The sequence below is a fragment of the Rhinopithecus roxellana genome, unplaced genomic scaffold (assembly GCF_007565055.1).
Source record: "Rhinopithecus roxellana isolate Shanxi Qingling unplaced genomic scaffold, ASM756505v1 contig5048, whole genome shotgun sequence".
Taxonomy (NCBI): domain Eukaryota; kingdom Metazoa; phylum Chordata; class Mammalia; order Primates; family Cercopithecidae; genus Rhinopithecus; species Rhinopithecus roxellana.
This window is the reverse complement of record NW_022143761.1, coordinates 1-7,086: the sequence shown is the minus strand read 5'-3', so window position 1 is coordinate 7,086 and position 7,086 is coordinate 1. Positions and strand designations below refer to the sequence as shown.

The following is a 7,086-nucleotide window of genomic DNA, read 5'->3' as shown; positions in this document are numbered from 1 at the left end:
CCAGCCCGGGCGACAGAGCGAGACTCCGTCTCAAAAAAATAAATAAATAAAATAAATAAATGAATAATAAATAAATAATAATAATCTTCTGTATTGTCTGTACGGTTCATAAGGCCTTACCATCGTTAGTCACCTTAGATGTGAATATCAGTAGGGCCATTAAATTAAAGCTGGCCTAAAAAGTTTTCAAAGTGCTACTGTTCCCAACTGATGAGATCTTCAGTTTTCTGGATTTTCTGGGTGACGATTATTTTCAATTCTTTTCTCTGGCGATATATACAAGAAGTTACAGCAGATATATAAAGGGAAGGTCAGAAGCCTGCTGTCGAAATTCATCACCACTTGTTGCTGATCCTTTTTAAGTATAAGTATTGATAGCCAGTTGTTCTACTACGTATTAGTTTTCCACGACTATCAAAGAAGCCAAACGTAATCTAAATGCTACGCTCCTTTGAGGCTGTAAACTGACAGACCCGCTACATGGCTGATTCAGTGTATTGCGTTTGAAACTGATGCATCGATCGGTGGTAAGTTACAAGTAGGTCAAGCCGAAGTAAAACCCGTCCAACGCCAGCAGTATTCACCGTCTTTGGCAAGCTTTCTACCACACCTCATGCTATTTCCCTCTAGTTCTTCTTAATCGATTCTTGAGGCCCTACCTCACTGTCTTGTTCGGCCGCAGCATAGCAACCCACTGCTGTTTATACACAGAAGACAGCCATTCTGAAGGTACTATAGCATCTTGTTCAATAATTCTTGCAGAAGCCAGGTCACTGAAATATATTGTAACCTTAAATGTCTGAATACTGACACAAATGGTTTTCCTTGTTCCGTTTCAAGAAAGGTCATACCTTCAAAATCTTTTCTCTGTTTGGAAAACCAGACATCTGTTTCTGTCAAAAGCTGTTTTAAAGATCCATTCCAAGAAGGCACAAGTTGAAGAAACATCCACATTTTTAGAGCGGTGTATACATCCATCTCCACTTGCATCACAAATAAGTTAGATGAACCATGAGCTGTTTCATGACATTTATGCTGAGTTCTTTAAAAAGTTTAACATTCTGGTGAGTCATCAAATTGTTTAGAAGCCATTCAAGGCACTTTTTTCTTTACGGAATCTAATCCACAGGTCCCTGCTGATGTGTAATAGCCACACACAGTTTTCACAGTAAGTGTCTCCTTCATCGTCTTACCACACTGCTGTATTAAACCATCCAACTGCAGCATACAAGCTGCTGCCAAAATGGCAACAACTCGACTGGGCTTTATCAACAAGTCATGTCGATACAGTGAACCAAACGCAACTGCAGGCTTCTACATAATGTTCTGGTCAGGAATCTCCAGTTCAATAATATTCATGCGAGATTCTTTCCAAGAACCACTGAACATACTAGAAAAGTAGCCAGATTGACATAAATATATTTTGTGTAATCGCCATTCTTCTCCTAGAGCACAAATCTTATGTCACTGTTTTCACCATTCAAAAATAATGTTTGATAACTATATTTGGATGTACTCCTTAATTTTTTCTTGCAGGGACGTGGAGGAGCGGCTGCTGATGGGGTCCCTCTCCTCCTCATCCTCGTCTCTCTCCGAGTCAGGACGACAGTAGCGGAAGGCACCGCTGCGCTTGTGACTGCCTGGGCAGTAACAGAAGCCGTTAGGCCCGCCGCAGGGTCTCCAGGGTCCGGCCTCCCGGCCGAGCCCCCCGCCCTGGCACCCTGCTCCTGCTGGGCAAGGGCTCGCCTCGGCTGGCGCAGCACCCGGCTTACTCAACGATCCCATGGGTCGCGGCTCCCGGGACTTCAGGGAGGCCGGAGGAGGGGGTCTCCCGCCATGGCCCGGCTGCCGCCGCCAGCCTTCCCGGAGCGCATGTGCCTGCACCGCCAGCTTCTCACGCGCAGCCCAACCGTTTGCAGTGGACACTGCCGCCTCCATCCTCCGCAACCCTCCCCCACTATATATATATATTATATTTTTTGGAGACAGAGTCTCGCTCTGTCACGCAGGGTGGAGCACAGTGGCACGATCTCGGCTCGAAAAACTGAAGAATTTAATACTGTTTATAAATGCAACATGCGCTACAATACATATGCAAATATACTCTATTATATAGCATAAGGTACCAAAACAATCCGCATCTAAATAAATTAATAATAGTAAAGACAACAAAGATGAAGTTATAATAAATAGAACACAGCAAATTAAATCCACACGGAACCTAAGACTCTAAAGTGCCATTCCTGAAACAGGCTCCAAAACAATCAGTACAAATTTTGCATCATCACGAATTTTGCATCATTGCCAAGAATTGTAGTTTCTAGAGCAGCTTGACTTTTCAATAGGGTATGAACATGCAATACTCAACAAACTCTTACAACTTCTTACATTTCATTCACAGATAATTTATTATGATTTTTATAATAACTCACTTGATAACTGAAGATTTTTAATAACTAGTAATTATTTAACGCTAAAAGTTTACAAAACTATTCATTTATATAAAGAGAAAGAAGATATTTTATAATCTATTGCCAACCCATTGAAATAAAAATCAATCCTCATGGAGCTGGGGAAAATAATTTTGAAACTATTTTATTAAAATATAAAGAGCCTCAGACATCCATCTAGCAGATAGAGACAAAGCATCAATTCATCCAGAGCTAAATCTTCCAGAGTGGCCTTAACATTTGGATCCTGCTTTGGACAATACTAACTATTTTTATTCTAAGAACTAGCTCATCAATCTCCTGGCAATTTGAAATGAATCCCTCAGAATTACAATAAAACAGACCTGAAATAAACCCATCAGAAATGCTTTCTTTTTATGGAATCCTGTTTGGAGATTTTCAATTAGAGGCCGGAGGCTAATCATTTTTTCAGATCTATGTCATCTTTTGCACCTCCCACCCCCAAATATAAATCCATAGGACTTAAACGACTCCATCTCCCAATCCCTTCAATAACATTATATTTCCTGCTAAAGCACCATCCTCATTCTTAACCTGTCATTTTAATTTTAGTGATATATGTAATTTGCAACAAAATTGCCTATTTCCTCCAGCTTCTTTCACATTCCTGTCTTCAAACTTTGCTTATCTAAGCCAATCATATTCTATGTTAACTTTTTGAGAAATCTTTGATCCTCATCTGTTCACTGGCATGGGTACCTTTTTATACTCTCTTAGAACTGTCTACCATTTTCACACTTAGCAAACTGTATTGTGATTGATTGGTTGCATTGTAGACTATAAACAGTGAGGTTAATAACTATGTTACTATATTCAAAATGAAATTCCTACTTTTAACATATTTTTGATAGGAGTAGGTGCCATAAATTGTGTCAAATGGATAAATAAATCAGGAAGAAAGGAAAGAAGAAAGAATAAAAAGAAGAGAGAAAGAAAAAAGGGAGTGAGATGGAACAAAAAAGAAAAGATAGGAATGAAATAAGAAATTCATATACGCACAAATGTGTAGAAGAAACATAATGTGTGTTTAGTAATAATACACCCTTAGTTCTCACTTCATACTGAAAATAATGTAGAGAAAAAGTGCAAACTTCCACAATCAATCACTGAGAACTCATAAGGGATGTGAATAAGGAAAAGAGCAGGTCAGAAATGGGGCTCAAACCATGATTAGAAAGGCAATGGCCTAAGTAATGTGCATTATAATTACTTAATTAATTATATTTGAAGCCAAACTTAACTAAAAACAGGTTGACATTTACCCCTGTTGCTGCACTATTTGTGGTGGTAGTTATATGGAGAGTTCTGAGTCAAAAGAACACATTTTGGTAATTGCAAAACAGAAACAGCTCAAACAGAAAAAAATCAAAGTTCCTTGTAAAGCTCACTGTGGGGTACTGTTACAAATCTTTGGGGTGTCAGTTTTTTTCCTGGAAACCTCTGTGGCCAGTGGCGCCTTTGCCAGAATTCTTGTCCTACATCCAGGAAGAATGAGGTATTGAGGTATGCAGACAGATTTATTTAGTGTTAGAACAGCTCAGAGAGACTCCTCTCTGTAGGCAGGTGGTCATGTTTAGTGTTTAGCTCTAGGCAGAAGGAGGCCCTGGAGAAGGCGGCTTCTCTCTGCTGGCAGGTCATCCCATCATCTCCAGCTCTCAGCAAAGAGGAGGCCCTGGAGAGGATGACTCCTCTCCACAGGCAGGTCATTGGACATCTCTGCAGGTCTCTAAGCTCTCAGCAGAGAGGGTAGCTCCTCTCTGCAGTTGATCTCCCTTCACCTCTGCACCCTCTGTTCTGGCTGATCCTGGGCTTTTATGGACCTCAGAGGGGAGGAAGTGCCTGTCAATTGGTCATGGGCCATGGGTGGCCCGGAAGAGGCACCACAAGTCCCCACTCTGGTCAGAAGGACTTGCCTGGCCCCCAGCCTTTAGGCCCTCCCTGGCCTGAAGGTGGGGCCTGACCAGGACACATTCCCTTCCACCCAGGGATCTGTCTGCCTCCCGCTGCCATTCATGCCCCAGGGCTCGATCCCAACCCCTCCCAGATCCGAGCTGATGCGGGGAGAGAAGAGAGGCCAGGCACGGGGAGGGACAGCAGACATCGTCGAGCCAGCAGGGAAGGGAGTGGGAGAGGCTTCCCAGCCCAAGGATGCAGGCTGCAGAGATACCCAGAAGTCCTAGCTAGGCCTGGGAGGGCAGCCACAGCTGCATCCAGGGAGCTCCCACTCCTCCACCTCAGAAGGGGTGGGGCTCCCGCTTGTCCCCCGGCTCCTTCCTTCCTGTTCTGTGAAGCAGGAGGCCCAGGTCTGCAGCTGTGGGTCTGGCGGCTGCAGCCGCAACCAGGAGGGCAAATCCTGCCTGTTCCCGGTCTCCCTGTCAAGAGTACAGGGAGGCTCAGATCCACAGCTGCAGTTAGGGTGAGGCTCCTGCCTGTAGAGCAGGAGGCCTGGGTCTGCAGCAGCGGTTTGGACGGCTGCATTCGCACCCGGAGAGCTCCTGCCCCAACTCAAAAGTGGCGGGGCTCCCACGGGCTCCATGGGGTGTGCAGCCCGAGCCGTGCCTCCTTGCTGCAAGTGGGGTGATGGCAGCAGTCACTGCCATCAGTACTAAAACAGGTGCTCCTAAACAAATGCTTCCTTTACATGGGTTGAAAAAACAGGTAGTTGAAAAATTTGGATCAAATGGTCAATACTTGTTCAGCATATTCAGGTGAAGATACTTGTTCAGGTGAAGTCATTATTCACCTTGAATATGCTGAACAAGTATTGCCCATTTGACTTGGAAGCTACTTCCATGATATAATGTTATTTATTCAATGTAATTTCACCATTGGAATTTTTATATTAATGAGTATTAAAATTTTGTCTCTCATTCTAATTTTACTATATTTTAACCACCTAAATTTAAAATATCACCTTTAAAACTACCTTATTTATGCATTTCATACTATTTTCAAAAAGAGATCATGTTTCCAGAGCATCATGGCAGCTCTTTTCAGTGAAAATGCCCCTGGTTTTAAAACACCAGTGCAGCTGAAATCATTGCTGTACTTGGCTGGTGATTTAAAGTTTACTCCTGGTCACCCAACCATTTATACTACTTACTATGGGCTACTCAATTTAATCATTTAATAGTTTATGGTTAATAAAATACAGTTAATTTTAAGAGATAAATTATTGCTAGAACAAAGTAATTTATCTTTCAGATATAAGATATAAAAAGATTGCAATATAAAGCACAATAAAAAGCCATTCACCTTATAAATACCTCCTTTTCTCAATATGGTTTCTTTCCCTGTGATAGTATAAACTATCCTTTTGAGCAACTGCTATGAATCTTGTTTCAACAGCATAACATGCATATTCCTAGAAGAACAAATATGTCAATATGTATATTACATAAAGTATTTAATTTATATCAATTTTATTTTCCCATAATGTAGTTGTAATTTTAAAGTACTGGTTTGTTCACAAATGAGAGGTGCAGATTCTACTAAATTTTCCAAAAATATAAACATTTAATCCAAACTATTTTAAAACTACTTTAAACATTTCCATCACACACCCAGTTGGCACATTTCAGATTATTCTCTTATTCTCTGATATGAAAATAGCATCATGTCTCTTCATTTATAATTTCACTTTATCTTAATATAAAATTTTTGCCTTAAGGCCCCATTTTCCTTTGCATTATTCGAATTGACTAAACATGATTTTTTATTTTTAAAATTTTTATTGATACATAATATTTGTACATTTATACTGGTACATGTGATATTTTGTTACATGCATAGAATGTATAAAACCTAGTCACAGTATTTAAGGTATACATTGACTCGACTAGTTATCATTTCTTTTTTCTTGTTTAATTTTCTTTTTTCTGAGGAGAAGGGCCGCACACATTTTTTGTGGTGTTGTTCATTTAATTTTTTTATTTTAATTTTTTATTTTTGTTTAAATTCCAGGATACATGTATAGAATGTGCAGGGTATTTTACATAAGTGTACATGTGCCATGGTGGTTTGCTGCACCCATCAACCTGTCATCTAGGTTTTAAGGCCCTCATGCATTAGGTGTTTGTCCTAATGCTCTCCCTCCCCTCGTCCCTCACTCCCAACAGGCCCCAGTGTGTGTTGTTCCCATCCCTGTGTCCATGTATTCTCATCATTCAATTCCCATTTATGAGTGAGAACATGCAGTGTTTAGTTTTCTGTTCCTGTGTTAGTTAGCTGAGAATGATGGCTTCCAGCTTCATCCAAGTCCCTGCAAAGGACATTAATTCATCCGTTTTTATGACTGCATAGTATTCCACAGTGTATGTGTGCCACATTTTTTTATCCAGTCTGTCATGATGTGTATTTGGGTTGGTTCCAAGTCTTTGCTATTGTAAATAGTGCTGCAATAAACATGCATGTGCATTTGTCTTTATAGTAAATGATTTTAATCCTTTGGGTATATACTCAGTAATGGGATTGCTGGGACAAATGGTATTTCTGGTTCCAGATCCTTGAGAAATCGCCACACTGTCTTCCGCAATAGTTGAACTAATTTACACTCTCACCAACAGTGAAAAAGTGTTCCTATTTCTCCACAGCCTCACCTGCATCTGTTGCTTCC

The 7,086-nt window shown here is 40.8% G+C and overlaps 1 pseudogene; it reads right to left on the bottom strand.

Moving 5' to 3' along the window:
• Positions 1-219: 219 nt before the first annotated feature.
• LOC115896119 lies at positions 220-5,243 on the bottom strand (annotated as a pseudogene).
• Between the last annotated feature and the right edge of the window lie 1,843 nt (positions 5,244-7,086).